Raw genomic sequence first — 20,229 nt, forward strand, 5'->3', positions numbered from 1 at the left:
CTAGATCAGGGGCAGCTTAATATGCTTTTACAAACAGAGAAAGATGGAGATGTTCTCTCTATGTATGTAAGAAAAGGAGAATATTCTTTTGCTGAAATAAACCACAAAAACATTTGAAGAAGTGGGAAGAACCAAAGATTCCACCCTTGGGAAATCTGTGTTAAAGCGATATGGTCTATCAAATAAATTCTGGTCTGAGACTAGAGTGACAGAGTAGGTGTCACAGAGAATTTGGCAAATACAGAATGAAAGACAGACAGAAGGCAGTGACATATTAGTCATAAACTTCTGAACTTTCTACAGAGGGTATACAACTTCTGAACAACTGCATCCCAGAAGACCAGGCGCTGCTGTGATAAGAAGGGAGACTTTTGTTGACATCTCTGCCCTGTTGAAGTAATCCCCTAGTAGTGTTCTTACTTGCTTACAGTCATCAACAGGAGGTTTGTAATGACACCCACAGCTGACTGACCATTTCTAAGACTGTGTCCACTGAAGGAAGGCTGACATCAAACACTTGAGCAACAGCTTTAGTGAGAAGAGGACAAATAACTGCAACAGTATAAGCTGAGGAGTGTAAAAGGCATTCACACACATACTTCACCAGCCTCAAGAGCTAAAAGTAAACCATTCCAGGTGTTGGGAGTAAAACACGGGAAGCTCTCAAGTCCTGGATGTACCAAGAAGATTGTTATCTGCTTTCTCCCAGTAAATCTGGATTTCTTCAGTTGTTTAAAGGGTACTAAGTTGGAGTTGCACAGTAATTAGTCATAAATTTTGTGTTCATATAATTTTTAATGTGCCGTGATTTTAAAACAAAATTTTTATTTAATTTTATTTTGGTCATTCTGATAGGTGTATAATATTTCATTATAGTTTTAATTCACTTTTTTAATGATTAATGATGTTGAAGTTTTCATGTATTTTCCAACTGTCTATCCTCTAATAAAATGTTTATTTATGCCTTTTGCCCATTTCCTACTTGAATTGTTTCTAATATTGAGTTTTCTGAATTCTTTATGCATTCCAGAAACTATGTTTTTGTCTAATATGTTATTTACAAATATTTTAGCCAAGTCCATAGCTTGTATTTCCATCCTTTTAACAGAATATATCAAAAGGCGAAAACCATTGAATTTGATGATATTCAATTTATGGTCTTTAATATAACGTATCATGTATTTTGTGTTCAGTCTAAGACTTACTTGTCTAGCCCTAGATTCCAACTTGCCTATGCCACTGTATTCAAAGTGAGTGTCCTGTGAACAATGTATAACTGATTTTTTCCATCCTGCAATCTTTCCAATTTACATGTTTAAATCATGTGCATTAAGTTAATTATTGATAAGTTTTAAGTCTGACATTTTTTTGTTTTCTGTTTATTGTCTCTGTGTCTTAATATTCTGTCCTCTTTTCTAACATTTAATTATATGAATTTCATTTTGACTTACTTAAAATATTCTCTATCATATTTTAAATTCTCTTAGTGGTTGCTATAGGTATTACAATATACATTCATAACATTGTAGTCTACTGTTATTTAGATTTTACCAAATTCAGTGAAATATATTTATTCCATAAAAATTAATAGCTTCTTAACTTCTTTAACATCCCCTTTTTTGTATATATACGATTTTCTTTTCTAACTGGACTTCCAAGCCCCATTATGATTTTTTTTTTTTTCATTTAGAGAATTTCACTGAATCAATACATAAAGGGTAGGTTTTCTTGTAACAAACTCTTTTAGTTTCCCTACACTTGAACATCTCTTGATTTCATTGCATTTCTGAAGGATATCTCGCTGGATGCAGAATTTGTGGTTAACAGTTATTTTGTTTTCCAATATTTGAAAAACATTATATTGCTTTCCTCTAGCTACATATTTTCAGATTAGAAAGTTTCTGTTATTTGAATTGTTTCTTTACAGGTAACACATTAGTTCTTTTAGACAGCTTTCAAGAATTTTTTTGTCTTAATTTCCAGAAGTGTAATTATGATGTGTATTGGTGTGGATTCTTCAAATTTATCCTCACTCACCTCCTGTATTTGTGGTCAAAGCTTCTGTCTCATTTGGGAATGTTTTATTCTTTATTTCACCAAATACTGTTCAGTCTCAGTATAATTTTCCTCACCTTTGGAACTCTTCCTATAACTGTCCCAATTTCTCATTATTTCCCTACTGGTCCCCAAGACATTGTTTTTGTTGTTGTTGTTGTTGTTTTCCTTTTTAAGTTCACTTTCTCTCTGTTCCCACTACTCCAATGCTTTCAATCTGTTCTCAAGTTCACTGATTCTACTCTCTTTCATCTCTACCTATCAATGAATCCATTCATCATGTATTTAATTTTGGTTATTATATTTAAGCTCTGTAATTTCTGTTTCTTATATTAGTCAGTTTTCCATCACTGTAGCAAATATCTAAGAAAGTAAACTTGTAAAGAAAACAGTTATTCTGGGTCACATTTGAAGGATCCAGTTGATAATATGTTGGACCCATAGCTTTGAGCCTATGAAGAGGTAGTGCATCAGAGTGGAGACATGTGGCAGAGCAGAATCACACATCATGAACACGAAGCAAAAAAGATAAAGAAGAAGACTTTGGTCCCACAGTACTCTTCAAGGACATGCCCCCAGTGAACTAAAGACCTCCTTCTAGGTACCACCTCTTAAAGGCTCCACTACCCCTAATACCACAACCCTGGGGACCAAGTCTTTAACACATGGGATTTTAAGGGATATTAACAATCCAACTATAACAATGCTCTTTCATAACTTTCATTTCTTTGCTAAGGTTTTTAATTTTTTTTTTAAGAGAATGCCTAACTGCTGGTGGAAGTGTTTTTATTATGGCTACTTTACAATCCTTGTCAAGAAATTCTAACATCTTTGTCAAATTGGTTTGGCATCTGTTCATTGTCTTTTCTAATTTAAATTGTGATTAAACTACTTCTTGGTATGAGTGATTTGTCTTTGTTGTATCATGGACATTTGGAACATTAATTTATGATACCCATAACCCTATTTAGTATCTGAATTTTATAGCAGGTGTTACACATTTGAAATGTGGAAAGAGGGCAGGTAGATGTTTATGTTCAGCTTCTCACTGGGTCCTGCCAACACTACTTGGGCAAAAGTGGGGCAGTAACTTGCACTGCTCATTGTCTCTGAGTAAATACGTAAGATCAGCATTGCGTGTGTATAGGAAAAGTTAAAATGACAGTATTTCGTACTGGGTGAATAAATAAAATATATTATTAAAATTTTAAAAAGAAAGTAATTAAGCCAAAATTATTGTCACTTTTGCCAGTTGTTGAAATCAAACCAACCTCTGTTGTCTGGCTTAGCTTAAGTATGATGAGCTGACACAGGATTGGGAATTAGGAAACAGGCAATGGCTATGATGGTGGTTCAGCCACAGACCCAGAATGTTTAGTTATATAAAGGGAATTCTGGGATCTCCATGGTGAGTTATCCAACAAAATAACCCTGGAGTCAGATCATTTTCCTTACCATAGTAACACTCTTGAGTACTACAGAAATTATGTTCACTTTATCATTCCAGGCAAGTGTTACTGCTTGAACCTGACCTTCAAAGACTTAATATAAACATTGAAATACTGGAAATCTTTTCAGCTGTGGCAACACTTACAAGCATACATAATTACAGATTTTACCGTATTTTACAATATTTTAAAAGATGTTGATGATCCTCTAACCTGTTAAACTCTCTCAGAGTCTTTGTGAAGTAAATAAATTCTGGGGTCCTTTGAGAAAATAAAATTGCAGAATTGTTCATGGTAAATCTAATTCAATATTTTGTCTCCATAAAGCTTTAGATTCCTTCTCTGTGACACATCAAAAAAATTATGGTACCTCAAATATATAAAGTGAGACTTTTCAAGGTCAGCAGGAGAGCATATCTGCTGCTTTGAATCTCTCTGCATTTTCTTTTCACTGATTTCTAGATTCCCTTTTAAAGAGCACACTTGATTAAGTCAATCCCACTTGGATAATCTCCCTTTAGATTATGTTAAAGTCAACTGATCAAGAACTTGAAATATTACATCTGAAAAGCCTCTTTCTCCTCACCATTTAGTGTAAATTAATCATGGAAATAATATACTATCATTCTCACATATCCCACCCACTCTCAAGGGGAAAGTACTATTCATGGCATATATACCAAGGGACAATTATAGAATTATTGCCTATCACACCCCTCAAATGTCACTTATAAAATTCCTTAAAAAGAACAATTCCTGCTTTTATACATTTTTTTCTAGAAAATTAAAGAAGAAAGAATAATTTCAAACTATAAAAAAGGAAATAAATTTTAAAAAGTAAAGACATTATAAGAAAAAGAAAACCTACAGACCAATATCCCTCATGAATATAGGTGTAAAATTCCTCAGCCAAATACTATCAAGTCAAATTCAGTAACATATGAAAAGGATAATTTATTACACCTATGTGTGATTCATCTGAGAAATTCAAGCCTGGCCAGCATTATAAAATCAACCAAAATAAGCCACTACATTAATAGATCAAGGAAGAAAGCCTTGTAATCCTCTCAATAAATTTAAATCTTTAAAAATTCAATACTGATTCATGATTAAAAAGAAAAAAAAACATTCAGGAAACTAGAAGTAGATGAAAGTTTTCAAATCAAATAAAGGTATTTTGCTTAAAACTGAAAGTTGTCATTATACTTAACGATTAAAAAAACTGAATAATTAACCCCAGAATGTTGGGGAAAAAGAAAATAATGTGATATATTGTAAGATAATGAACAGAAAAGAATAGAAGGCACATGAGTAAAAGAAAGAAAAAGAAAAATGGAAAGAAGAAAAGAGGGAAGGAAGAAATTTTTTAAAAGACAGGGCGGAAAGTAGAAAAGAAGGAGAAAGAAAGAAAGAAAGAAAGAAAGAAAGAAAGAAAGAAAGAAAGAAAGAAAGAAAGAAAGAAAGAAAGAAACTTTTATTTCAAACTATTATTGTCTAGGTAGGAAATTCAAAAAATCTTTCAAAATCTTCTAAAATCCATAAGTCCATTTGAAAAGTACAAAAGACACCAAGTCAACATACAAAAACAATTTGTATTTTATATACTAATGATAAATAAGTTTTATATACTAACAATACACTTGAAATCTCAAAGTACAATGCAGTTTACAACAGTCCAGAAAATTGATATATTAAGGTACTACCCTACCAATATGTCAGGATGTGAAATGAAAATGAATACACTGATGCATAAAATGGAAGATAACAAAAAATGAAAGATATACAGTATTCATGGATTAGAAACTTAACACTATTAAGGTATGAATTATTATCAAATTTGTTTTTATATTTAATTTGACCTAAATCAAAGTTCTAGAAAACTTTTATTATGTTAGATATTGATAAACTAATTCTAATATATATAATTATATAAATATTATATATATATATATATAGAGAGAGAGAGAGAGAACAGAGACACATATTAGAATGGAAAAATAGACTAGAAACACAAAGGAACTACTAAAGTTCAAATAATTTTGAAAATGAATAATAAAATAGGAAAACGAGCTAACTGCAAGATAATGTAAATTTCCAGTAATCAAGATAGTGTGGTAACAGTGAAAGAATGGAAACATAAATTAGTGGAACAGACAATATTGTCCAGAAATATACCCACAGAATTATAATCAAATGATGTTTGAAAAAGATGCAAAGTTGATCCAATGAAGAAAGCATATACTTTTTTCAACAATCATGCTAAAAAATCGTACATTTGTGTATTCAGTGCAAATGATAAAATTCGACCCACACTTTATCAACTTAAAATGGATCATTGACTAAAATGTGAAATGGAAAAACTACAAAACTTCCAAAAGAAAATATAGTAGAAAAAATTCGTGATCTTAGCTTAAAGAGTTTTTATTTAAGATTTTGAGTTCTTAGATAGAAAATATTCAACCATAATGAGAGTGTAAAAAATATATATAATCCAAAGTATAGCAAAAGAACTCATCAGTTTTGTGAGTGAATAAATATCCACACTGCAGTGTGTGGGAAAAAGAAAAGAACTAACCTAATTTACTTTTGGAATCAATACACTGACTGGATACAATAAGTCAAAAACAAAAGCAACTATATGGAAATATTTTTACTTTTACTATGTGTAGCAAGTGTATTTCTTTTAAGAGTATGAGTCAACAATTCTGCAACTAATTTTCATGTATACTAGGGTTGAAGAAATAAATATATTGGAGATAATTAGGATTTTTGCTATCAGAGAAAGAAATTAAAATTTTAAAATATAGGAAAGCTAAAATGAACATGTGGTATTACTGAAATCAGAAGTCTCAATATGAACCCATGTATGTATACTGTACATTCTGATAAATACTGAAATAGAGAGAGAGTGTGTGTATGTCTGGGTTACTCTACATACAGGCATTTCCAAGTCATACCCACTGACAGAGTATACATGCAACGACATTTTAGTAGCAGTGAGTACACCTTCTACCTAAACCTTTACTTATAATTCCATTCTCCATTTAAAAGTATGAGGGCTCTTTGAACAAGTGATCGACTCCAGGACTGGGGCAAGACAAGCCACTATATCTTGAACATCTTGAATAGACAGAAAGTAAGGTATTACTCTAAGTGAAAGAGCATCAAAGCCAACCTGGGAGAGTTTCCTGTTGACTAAAGCTATCACTTTTGGGGACAAACACGAATGAAGATAATATTAGATTATAGTCTAGAATAAAATGAATAGCGACCATTTAATCTGAAGTTAGTAAACATTTGTGCATGCAAATAAATGTGGAAGATAATGGCAGCTCTTCCTTTTATAATGTTTTCAATCAATAAATATAAAAGGAATGGAGTAGACAGAAAATCATAGTAACAATTACTGCAAAACAGATCTCTAGATACATGCCAAAAGTAAAGGGCAAATGTTATGGGATAAAATGATATTTTTTAGTCTTGAATTATCTGCCTCCAGATATTTACTAATTCAAAAAGAGAAAATAGTAACTTTATAGTAAAAAAGCACAGCAGAATCACTTTAACCAGGCAATCAATGTTAAATGAGATGTGTCAAATACATCATGGACTTCTTTATGTTACATTTAAATGTCACTTATTCTTGTGGTATATGTGTCAGAAAAGCATAGCTTCAATCTAATCATTAGATTAGATTAGATAACCCCAAACTTTAGGTATTATACAAAATAACTAATCAGTACCATTAAAAGCCATAAGGTTCAGGAAAGAATGAATGACTATCATAGATAGAAAAAATTAAGACATAAACTAAAAGTTAGGTGGTTTCTTGGATGGGATTCTGGAGGAGACAAAGCATCTTGGTGGCTCTTAGTGGAATTCCAGTGAAGTCACAGTTTAAGAGTATTTTAAGTATTCCAAGGTTATATAAGGAAGCTGTGAACATTCTGAAATATTTTTCCAACTCCTTGTGAAACTGCAATCATTTTAAAATAACAGTATTAAAGTTATATAATACATGTCTCGGGACATTAATATCACACTGTTAATCCATATAACACTAGTTAAACATCTTCTTTCTTGATTCTCAGGAACAGTGCAAACTTTTCCATGCCTTGAGATCATATGATATTTTCAAAGTAGCTATCATTAGTGGTGTAATGTTGATGAGGAGGAGGAGGCTCCTATGTGAAAGATTTAGTTCAATTTTTCTTTAAATTTAAAATAACATTTTTTTAGTTAAATATTTTCTAAAGTGAAAGTAAGAAAATTCTTTATTCCCTCTATTTGAAGAAGGTAGAAACTTATAACCCCTAGAAGGAAAAAGGAAACTGAGGACTCTGACTTTTTACAATTTCCCTTATCTGCCAAACTTACCCTGCCTGCCAAAAGTAAGCCCACCATGAGTATCTGACAAACTCGTCCCATGTTAAACCCTATAAAACTCAGACCCTTGCTGTAGTCAGTTGCCATTTTCCTCTTGAAAATGTGTCCCTCTGCTGATTAATAAAGCATCACTGATCTGTTGGGGTCCACCTTCATTTCTTTTTCTTTTTATATTCTCTTTCATTTGGTGTCAAAACCCAGGACAGGGTTTGGAGTTCCCCACCTCTCCCCATCCTAATGAATCTCTATCATCTTTTAATCCTCCTCTCTCCCCCCTCTATATCTTTCCTTCTTTCCTCCTAAAATAGGGAGACTTTTGGTCCCCCCAGATCCACTATAGCTAAACAGCAGCTGGTACATGACCCAAAATCGACCCCATTCCTAGGTTAGATTTTTGTTGCCTTGTTGCCACGTGGACAGAGCAAGGCCTATATCAGGACCTTTATTGGTTTTGAAGGTAAAACTCCTTCTAACCTTAACCCCTTCAATTCTTTTCCTTTCCTATACACAGACCTCTGGATTAGAGGTCACTTTCTGCCATTTTGTTCCTGCATGAAACACCAATCTCCTCAATCTTCAGAGAGGTAAGATTTCTTCCAGTCTCTTATAGAGGTGCCCTGCCTCAGATCTTCCACCTTTTGACTTGTCCAGGACCCTGGTGGTCCTCCACCATTGGGATTACAGAAGGAAACACCTTCTCATTCTCTGGTGGAACTGTTCTGTCCAGTAACGGAAGGCACCAAGGGATGCTTTGATCTCGACTGCCACCCCAGTCAAACCTCTCCAACATGGAGGCTAACCAGTCCATCCCACAGGACTTTCCTTTAGGTTGTCTCATATAAAAATGTTTTTAAATCTTTTATTTCCAATCCAATCTCAAAAGTAAATGCCTTATTCGTTTGAGTACTCAGAGTTTGTTGCAATAAAAATTAGACAATCTAAGTCAATGGCCCAAATTCAGAATTTGGGACCTTGGACCCAAAAAAATCCCCAAGAATTAGACAATTTCCTCCAACAAAATGGCAAATGGCCTGAGGTTCCTTACCTCCAAGCTTTCTTTTACCTTCACTCAAGGCCATTATTATGCCAACCTTGCTCTGCTCTACAATTAATCCTTGCTGACTCCCAGCTCCATAAGACTTCTATTTCAGGTCTTGACTTCTAGCCTTCTTCTTCACTTACTGCTCCTGAAAGAACAGATGAACCCCCACCAAAAGTAGGCAAAACTGGAGGCTACAAAGAAAAGTTTCTTAGACAGGAATGCCTCACAATTATCAAAAGAGACTGTTGGAGTCACAGCAAATTTTTTTCCTAGTCAATTTGAAACCTAAAAATCTTCCTAATCTCCTACATAGGTAGACTTGATCTGTGTTTCTGTGCTTGTTAGTATGATTATCTAGCTTCAATATTTGTCCCTCGCATTGGCCTAAAAGATGTAATGTGGGACATAAAAGTTCTCACTAACTTTACCAAGAAAGCCCTAACTGACACAGATAAAGGGATCTCTACTAAACACAGAGGTAATGCCCAAAGAAAGGTATTTTGCAAAAATAAAACGTCATTAGACAGCTTAACTACAGCTCATGAGGACATCTGTGACATTATAAAAGCTAAATATTGTGTATAATAATTATATCAAATGGGCCCACTGTGCTGACCCCACAAGGTTTCTTTTCCAAGAAGCAATTTACCTATAACCCTGCCTGGCCTCTGTGGGCGGGATATGTCACATTCCTTAGCAAACTACCTGTTCACTACAGGAGCAAAGCAGGCCAAAAATAATGTTGATAAGAACTCAGGTTACCCTGAAGGAGGAGACTTTTGTACCAGATCCTGAAACTCTGGAAGGTAAGGATAGTTCCTCCTAGCCATAAAATCTGTAAGTATGGTTAAGAATCAAATTAGAACCAGTCAGCATGAGCCACTGTGGCCTAGAGTGCTATGACAGTGGAGACTTTGAAGTCTGATGTCACCCTGCTGTCTGTCAAAAGGCCAGAGGTGGATTGGATTCCCCCCTTATCCAGGTGTTGGGAATGTTGGTTCTGACTTACTTCAGTTTCTTTTCTGTGGGAGAAATTTGATGCATGGGTCAGAGGAAGACTTGAGACAAATGAAGGCAGCTGGTCGGGGGGCCACTCCCTGTGCTACATAAAGGTCCATGTCCCAAGTATGACCCCAACAGCCTTCAAGAGTCAAATAACAACCACTATCTGTCTTTCTGTTTCTGATTGACTTGACCAGATGGCAGAGGGCAACTTCACCCAATGAATCTTGGACCTGAGACAAAATCTCGGTCTGATCTGGGATAGTTGAGAAAGAGATGACCCTTTAATCTCCAGAGCATGAGCCAAGTAATTTCTCCCTCTTCAGAAGTGCTTCTACCCCAATTCTGTCTATACTGTCTGCCTCTTAAACAGGGACCTATTATGAGAGATTCTCAAGATAGAGCTCCCTGAGTTTTAAAATTAGACTATCTTCTCTACATTCTCGTAAGATACACTTTCGTCTAAACTCCCCTCATCTGGCAGGAAAAACCAGAAAATCTGTCAAAGTTAATTAGAGTTAAACTACCCAACATCTGTCCTAGTTCAGGAAACTGAATTATTTAGTTTCTTTAGTGGAGATATCACCCAGAGCACTAACACACTTGCTTCCCACTTCAAATTTAGGAGTCTGATATGAAACCATGGTCCTGTGAGTATGAGGACAAAGGGAACATGTAAGAAATTTTAAGGGCATAACTAGCTACCAAGAAGTTAGTATCCTTCATTCTGAGTCCCCAACCAGAGGGCAGAGCAGGAAAGGCAGAAACTGCTGAGTGCTAGAGGTGCTGGGGTCAGGAAGTTGTCCCCTAGCTAAAGAAACAGTTTTCTTGGCACAGTTTTTCTTTCATTTTTCTTCTTTAACTTTTTCTTTATTTCCCCTCTCTCTCTCTCTCTCACTCTCTCTCTCTTTCAGAAGGGAACCTCATCCTCTAAAGTAATAATAGGGGAAACTCAAATTACAGTTGAGATAAAGGAGATGCCCAATAATTTTCTGCACCCAAACCCGGCCTGATTACCAACTGGGATAAAAATAAAAAATGGTTAAAATGCCCTATGTATGAGGTATTGCTCAGAACAACATCTTCCCTCACTTAGCTTCTGTCAGATCGCTCTCTCTCCAAGACTCATAGAGCTTTCAGAGCTTGCAAGACTTACAAGGCTTGCAGAGGCAATTACACAAAACTGGCTTAGGACCAAAGGGAAAGTAAAAGGTGGCACTTTTAATTCCAAGCCACTATGGAACCTAAATGGCTGGCTATCTTCTCTGCTCTCCACTCTACCACCCTGCTTTCTTAAAAAGTTCCTCCCCAAATGTAACAGCACAAGAAGGGAAAAATGGAATGATCTCATATACAAGTGTTATTTTCTTGGAGAATCTTTACCTGAGGATTTCGGGACACTCACATTGTTTAGATATCTGGACTGACTCTAATCTGAGCCACAAAATGAACTTTGGTCTCATAAAGATATATAGCCATGTCATTTTTTAAAATTTAAAAAAATTTTTTCATTACTCAACATGTTTACTTTTATTGTGTAAAGCAGTAACTGTTGGATTTCTGTTACATGCAATTAATATGGCTGGCAAGAGAGATTGATTAGTATTTCCTTCTTGTTTATCAAATGGATATTTCTCTCGAGAAGAAAGACACTAAAGAAAAGCAAGTTGACAAAATATAACCAAAATATAGGGCTGAGGCTGTGACTCAGTGGTAGAGTGCTTACCTAGCATATGTGAGGCACTGGGTTGCATTCTCAGCACCACATAAAACTAACTAAACAAAATTAAGGTATTGTGTCCATCTACAACTAAAAATATTAAAATAACAATAATAATGTATTCTAGGGACTGGGTGTGCAGCTCAGTGGTAGAGCACTTCCCTAGCATGTGTGAAGCCCTGAATTCAATCCCTAGCACTACACACAGAAAGTATTGTTTCACTGTCCCTTAAGAAAAACAGCATGAAAAAAAGAAAAGAAAAGAAAAACAGCATGACCACCACACGTGTGTAATTCCAGCAGCTTGGGAGGCTGAGGCAGGAGGATTACAAGTTCAAAACCAGCCTCAGAAACTTAGCAAGGCCTTAAGCAACTTAGGGAGACTGTATCTCAAAATAAAAAAAAAAAATTTAAAAAGGGCTGGAGATGTGCCTTAGTGTGTAAGCACCCCTGGTATCAAAAAAAAAAAAAAAAAAAAAAGAAGCATGCTACCACAAAAACACAAGATTAGGAGCCTATCAAAATACTATTTGAATCTTTTTCTTAAAAAGTTTTTAATTAATTTTTTTTATTTTTACAGACTACTTTTTAATTCATTATACACAAATGGGGTACAACTTTACATTTCCATGATTGTACACAGTGTAGATTCACACCATTCATGTAATCATAAATATACATAGGGTAATATTGTCTGTTTCATTCAACTATCTTTTTCCCCCACCCCACCCACCCCATTTTCCTCTACACCAACCAAAGCTCCTTCATTCTTCTCTTTCTCCCACCATTCCCCATCATTATCTATCATCATGCACTTATCAGAGAAAACATTCAGCCTTTGGTTTGTGGGGCTTAGCTATTTCACTTAACATGATATTTTCCAACTTCATCCATTTACCAGCAAATGCCATAATTTTATTCTTCTTTATGGCCAAGTAATATTCCATTGTGTATATATACCACAGTTTCCTTGTCCATTCATCAATTAAAGTGCATCAAGGTTGGTTCCACAATCTAGCTATTGTGAATTGAGCAGCTAAGAACATTGATATGGCTGCATCATTGTAGTACGCTGATTTTAAGTCCTTCTGGTATAAATGGAGGAGTGGTATAGCTGGGTCAAATGGTGGGTCAATTCCAAGTTTTCAGAGGAATCTCCATACTGCTTTCCAGAGTGGCTGCACCAATTTGCAACTCCACCAGCAATGTATGAATGTGCCTTTTTCCCCACATCCACACCAACATTTATTATTGCTTGTGTTCTGGTAATAGCCATTCTAATCAGAGTTAGATGAAATCTTAGGGTGGTTTTAATTTGCATTTCTCTAATTACTAGGGATGATGAGCACTTTTTTATATATTTGTTGATCACCCATATACCTTCTGTGAAGTGTCTACCCAGTTCCTTAGTCCATTTATTGATTGAGTTCTTGTATTTTGGGTGTTAAGTTTTTTAAGTTCTGTATAAACTTTAAATTAAGTGCTCTGTCTGAAGTGTGTGTGGAAAAGATTTTCTCCCACTCTTTTCACATTATTGATTGTTTCCTGTGCCGAGAAAATGCTTTTTAGTTTGAATCTATCCCATTTATTGATTCTTGCATTTATTTTTTGCACTATGGGGGTCTTGTTAAGGAAGTCTTTGTCCTAAGCCAACATGATGGAGATTTGGGTCTACTTTTTTTTTTTTTTTTTTTTTTTTTTTTTTTTTTTTTTTTTGGTGAAGGGTCTTGGGCCTAATTCCTAGATCCTTGATTCATTTTGAGTTGAGTTTTGTACAGGATGAGAGACAGAGGTTTAGTTTCATTTTACTGCATGTGGATTTCCAGTTTTGCCAGCACCATTTGTTAAAGAGGCTATCTTTTCTCCATTATATGTTTTTGACACCTTTGTCTAGTATGAGATAACTATACTTATGTGGGCATGTCTCTGTGTCTTCTATCCTGTACCATTGGTCTACTTGTTTATTTTGGTGCCAATATCATGCCATTTTTGTTACTATTGCTCTATAGGAGAGTTTTAAGGTCTGGTATTGTGATACCCCCTGCATCACTCTTCCTGCCCAGGATTGATTTGGCTCTTCTGGGTCTTTTGTTCTTCCAGATAAATTTCATGATTGCTTTTTCTATTTCTATGAGAAATGTCATTGGAATTTTAATTGGAATTGCATTAAATCTGTATAACACCTTTTGAAGTATGGTCATTTTAATAATATTAATTCTAACTATCCAAGAACATGGGAGATCTTTCCATCTTCTAAGGTCTTCTTCAATTTTTTTAATGTTCTGTAGTTTTTCTTGTAGAGATCTTTCACCTCTTTGGTTAGGTTGGTTCCCAAGTATTTTATTTATTTATTTATTTATTTTTGAGGCTATTGTGAATGGAGTTGTTTTCCTCATTTCCCTTTCAGATGTTTCATGGCTCATGTATAAAAATGCTTTAGATTTATGCGTGTTGATTTCATATCCTGCATTTTGCTGAATCCATTTATGAGGTCTAGAAGTTATCTGGTGAAGTTTTTTGGATCCTCTAAATATAGAATCACGTCATCAGCAAATAGTGATATCTTGAGTTCCTCTTTTCCTATTCATATCCCTTTAATTTCTTTAGTCTGTCTAATTACTCTGGCTAGTATTTCAATGATGATGTTGAGTAGAAGTGGTGAAAGAGGGCATCCCTGTCTTGTTTCAGTTTTAAAAAAGGAATGCTTTCAGTTTGTCTCCATAAAGAATTATGTTGGCTGTGGGCTTAGCATAAATAGCCTTTAAAATGTTTAGGTATGTTCCTACTATCTCTATTTTTTCTAGTGTTTTGAGCATGAAGGGTGTTGTATTTTGTCAAATGCTTTTTCCGCATCAATTGAAATAAACATATGATTCTTAACTTTAAGTCTATTGATGTGATGAATTACGTTTATTGATTTCTAGATATTGAACCAAACTTGTATTCCCAGGATGGACTCCACTTGATCATGGTGCACTATCTTCTTAATATGTTTTTGTATGTGATTTGCCAGGATTTTGTTAAGGATTTTTGCATCTATATTCATCAGAAATACTGGTCTAAAATTTTCTTTCCTTGATGTGTCTTTGTCTGGTTTACGTATGAGGGTAAAACCAGCTTCAAAGAATGAGTTTGGAAGGGTTCCCTCCTTTTCTGTTTCTTGGAATACTTTGAGAAGTATTGGAATGAGTTCTTCTTTGAAGGTCTTGTAGAACTCAGATGAAAATCTGTCTGGTCCTGGGCTCTTTTCTTGTTGGTAGACTTTTGATGGCTTCTTCTATTTCGTTGCTTGAAATTGATCTGTTTAAATTGTGTATGTCCTCCCGGTTCAGATTGGGACTATCATATGTCTCTAGAAATTTGTTGATGTCTTCAATATTTTCTATTTTGCTGAAGTATAGATTTTCAAAGTAAATTCTCATTATGTTACATATTTCAGTGGTGTCTGTCCTGATATTTCCTTTTTCATCATGAATTTTAGTAATTTGAGTTTTCTTTCTTCTTTTCTTCATTAGTGTGGCTAAGGGTTTGTCTATTTTGTTTACTTTCTCAAAGAACCAAGTTTTTGTTTTGTCAGTTTTTTGTTTCAATTTTATTGTTTTCAGCTCTGATTTTAATTATTTCCTGTCTTACTATTTTTGGTGTTGTTCTGTTTTTTTTTGTTTTTTTTTTTTTTTTTTTTAGAATCCTGGTTTTTTTTTCTGCATTTTTGAGTTTATGATTTTATGTTAGATTCACATTTGATCCTGTGTTCCTAAATTAATGTCCTTTTCTGATCAGTCCTATTTTATCTAGTGGTAGAGGTTTTTACACTCACTCTGTCTTTGTTCAGAAGTCAATTTTCAAGGGTTGTCTTACAAATACATTAGAAAATCACCTTTTACAAAATCCATAACCATCTGTAACCACAGTGGTGTTGGGAATAAATCTAATAGCCATTGAGGACAGTGGTCACCTGAACCTTTGATTTTAGTATCCACCATGACTTTTGCAGAGTCCAAAACATTTCAACTGTGTTTCAATTAAAGTGCTGTAAATAACATAAAGTATTTCATCTTATTAATAGGTAGTAATTGTAAAAAATTCAGAAATTTCATAAGGATTGTTTTAACATGTAAATTTAAAGAGATTGACAACTAGAAAGAGATATAAGAATGTTCTATGTATGGAAACATGTTTTAGTATGAATGTAGAAGGAAAAAGAAGTGTTTCTGGATGAGAAAATCTTTTGTGTGTAAAGTTAAAAGTTGTAGAATGTCTAAGTCAGTTGCATAAGGTTTGTGGAGGGTAAATTTCAAAAAGTTTGGGTGTAACTAAATTGTATGCATAATTAGCACAATCAGTTAAAATTATTTTAGGTTTTTTCTAAGGTCAAATATTAATATACTGTTCTAAACCAAAGTTTAACCCTCTGTGGGTTGAAGTAACAAGGATTTCTTAAAATACTAATTTGCTCTTATCTATCAAGATAATTTCTTGTGCCTGTTAAGTGTTATTTAGAGAAACTAGTCTTAAAGAAATTAGCATTTGCAGAACTCTGGTTATACAAAAACAGTTATTTTAGAGTATTACACTACACTATAGATTCTGAATTTTCCATTATGTATTTGTGTCTTTCAAATATGCAAATCTTCAAAATATAAGATTTACAAAAGCATTTTACCATGCTCGTGTTCTTCAAACTAAAGTTTGAAGTAAACATTTGGGATTATCAAAATTATGTTTCTTGGTTCATAGCTACTATATAAACTTAATATGTTTTTATACTTGTTACTTTCATTTTGTATTTTCCTTGTAAACTTTATAACTATTATCTGTTAGTGCCTTGCTAAAGTACAGCTTCTAATAAAACAACTTGAGTTAATTTGAGATAATATGCCATCACCTACAGGACAGAGAAGATATAAAGCTGAATTCCAGTGCTAATACTATCTCAATTAAAAAGAAGGGGTAAAATAACTGTAAAGTTATAAACATTAAAGTTAAAACTCAGTACTCTTTCTTTAAGACTGTGAAACTGGCTTGCTGAATGTTTAAGACCAAAGCTTAAGGACTAAATTTAAGAAAATAAAAGAACTGTGAAATAAAAAACTAAGCCAATATTTGGCTCGTGCCCTCTGAGGTCAGAAACCCAAGGAATTATGGGACTTTTCTAAGGACTTTGAAACTCTGGGCCATACGACATTCCCAATAAGGGGGATCAATGAGACCTTGGAGAACAGAATGTTGACCAGTGAATATGCTGAAAGGAAAAAGGTCATTGGAAAGGGAGATGTCTCTGATGCTTCCAAGGGAAGCCATGTGATCAACAAGACCCTGACACATCCTGGCAGATGGCAGTAGAGGAGCTAAGAGACTTCTCTCAAGTTCCCAAGAGTGACCCCCTGGGGGAACTCAGCTGATCCTTGGCAATACATAGGAATAAGGTCAATTTGAACATCTTGACTCACATATCAGAAACAGTTATAATCAAAGTACATTGATACCTGGGCATTTGAAAGAAAAGATAATAGTTCTTTTAATGGAACTTAAGATGTGCATTTGTGTCAGTCCCATAGCCCTGGTGCCCCCCAAATTCTGAGGCATTTTTCCTTTACGAGTTTCATATTTACCCCTGCCTACCAAAAATTGGACTGGCCTCTGTATCTTGGTCTTCCTTACTTCTAAAATTGACATTTTACCTAACAACCAAAGTATGTCTCTCCCAGTAACTGCACACACCAGACACAAGAGAGCCCTTTATTTACTTACTCATAGGGCTAGAGATATCTACCAGAATTGGCACAGAAGCACTGGAATTAGTAACCTCTGTTCACTACTCTAAGAAGTAGTCAGAACAGATTATCAAAGATATCCAACAGATCTCTGATTCAGTATTGAGTTTACAAAATCAACTGAATGTCCTGGTATCTGTCCAGCAAAATCCTCAGGGCCTAGATCTCCTTTTAGTTGAACAAGGTGGCCTATATCTCTTTCTCAAGGAAGAATGTTGGTCCTATGCCAATCAGTCAGAACTGGTAACTGACAAGGTTAACAACTATAAGACCGATTGGCTCATCAGAGATGAGAGCTAGCCAATTCCTGGCAGGCCTCATTGGGAGACCTAAAACAATGGACTTCCTGGTCTCTCCCTCTTAAGACTCAAACTCATACTCATTTTTTCTTGTACTAATCTTTTTTCCCTGCTTTCTTAACTTTATACAGAAGCAACTTCTTGACAAGGTAACCCATCTAGCCCAGACCACTTCCCAAGAACATGCAAAGCCTTTCTCCTCCTTCACACACAACATGACTCTCCTGAACCCCAAAAGGAAGGAATCACCCACAACAACACTGAAGTTCCCCCCTCTATGTCCTCCTCATGGTCAAACCACCAAAATTGTATAGGAACCTAAAATACTCCCCACCTCCTTATCATCTTTTAGATCTCTGAGAGAGGGTCCTCTACTCTAACCCTATTCAGCAGAGAAGCTAGATATCATGACTTTGCCCCAACTTATTATACCCCTTTTTGATTCTGGAATTAAGAAGGCAGAAACTTAACTTACAACCCTTTGGGGCAAAAAGGAAACTGAAGATTCTGTTCCAATTTCCTTTATCTGCCCAAGGTCCCATGCCTGTGGAAAATAAGCCCGCCAAAAGTAACTGACAAACTCTTCCCATGATGTGACCCTGTTAAACCCTATAAAACACAAACCCTTGTTGTAATCCATCACCATTTTCCTCTTGAAAATGTGCCCTCTGCTGCTTAATAAAGCATTACTGATCCATTGAGGTCTATCTTCATTTCTTTTTCTCTTTGTATTCTCTTTCGTTTGCTTTCACTGTTTATCTCTTTAATTCTTTCACCTTTCTGATAGAATGAAATCAGTGTAAAAGATCATGCCAACCATGGGGAGAGATGCCTGAATTTTCCTATGTTCTATAGGAGCATAAATGGTACAAGTTTGGCTGAAACTTGAAGTACACTTTGTTGCATCCCAAACAGTAAATTTTATGCAAAAATTTAAGGTCTCAGATGGACTGTTTTAATGAAAGTCATAAATTTGTAATTAATTTTGAATTGAGTAATTGAAGAACGAGGGAAATGTTCCTTCCATGAGATTTCCTTGCATGATTTCTCAGATGGTTTTGCCATCACCAGTTTCACTGAGAACATCACCCTGCTGGAAGCTCAATCTGAACAGATGAAGCACCTTTCAACCTGAGTAATTACCTCCCAGGGCTATAAACCCTGTGTGCCCAGCACATAACCAAGCCTTGTCATTAGAATATAAATTACCTTTCACTTTTTGATCTATTTTAAAGAAGAACTGTAGACCTGACAGCTGAGTAGGAGGCAGGAGGCTGAGGAAATCAGAGTAGAGAGGAGGTTGGACTGGAAAGAACCATTTTCTCCCCTGAAAATGAGTTCTGCTTTGAGGCTTAGGTTGGAGAAATGTTGGGGATTAAAGTGATAGGTGGGGAAGAGACTATGAAATCAAGAAGCAATTAAAGAAACAGCTACTTCCCATCTTTCCTCTCTGACTTTTCCTTGTCCACTCAGTGACAAGTTGGTAGCACTAGTTGGCTTTGCAGAGCAGGAAAAAAAAAAAAAAAATCCTGAAAGAGTTATCATGGATTATTTTTTCTTCCAAAACATTTTCAGTACAAATAACTTCAGGACACACACATCTCAAACATTAAATTAAAGACCTTTTATCCTTTGCTGCCACCAAGATCCCCCAGTTGTATAGAAATGAGAATTGGAAAATATTGCCTAGTGGACCTCTTGGGCAACCTGAACTTCTGAAAAACAATAGCTACAACAGATGTTTCTTTCATATGATATGTGTTTGATCTCCTAAATAATGTTTCACTACCAGGAGCTTGGCAAAGGGTCAGGAAATGTGGATAATTTAAGGAGAAAATATGGAAACAGAAAAATCCCATGGTACCCAGAAACAACTGTTGCAAATTCCAATGATCGAAATGTGGTTTATGTTACAGCAAATAATCCTTATTTTGAATGTATGATTTCCAAAGATACTTAAGTTTTCAGACAAAGGCAGGCAGCCGTTTGCAATAAAACTACACTATTTTATTATTGTAGACAACAGTAAGGAGGTCCTGAGACAATAATACATGTATGTATATCAAAAATCATGTTCTTCCTCAGGATGTCTACTAAATTTTTGTGAAGATGTGCTTGGAAATCTAGTCTAGTATTTATGCAATTTGACTTTCAGAAGTTTATTCAAATGTCCTAACTTTTTTTCTTATTTACTCAAGGATATATTTATTTGAAGAAAAGAAATAACTAGGCAATTACTCATAATAATGCTCTAGTTGAAAAGAACCACTGGATTACTTTCCCTCTAACTATCTTATTGCCTTGAAGAAAATAATTTCTCCTAACTTTGTAAAATTTACCAAGGGTCCTCTTTCCTTTCATTTGATCACTCTAACAATTGAGATTTAATTCTCACTCTTGGACACGCACTAAGAAAAATATTTTGTTCAATTTGAAAAGTTGTTTACAATCAATATGATGAAAGAAATTTAGCCTCAAATGAGTCAATGTACTCTATTTTAAA

The sequence above is a fragment of the Sciurus carolinensis genome, chromosome 7 (genome assembly GCF_902686445.1).
Source record: "Sciurus carolinensis chromosome 7, mSciCar1.2, whole genome shotgun sequence".
In the NCBI taxonomy this organism is placed as follows: Eukaryota; Metazoa; Chordata; class Mammalia; order Rodentia; family Sciuridae; genus Sciurus; species Sciurus carolinensis.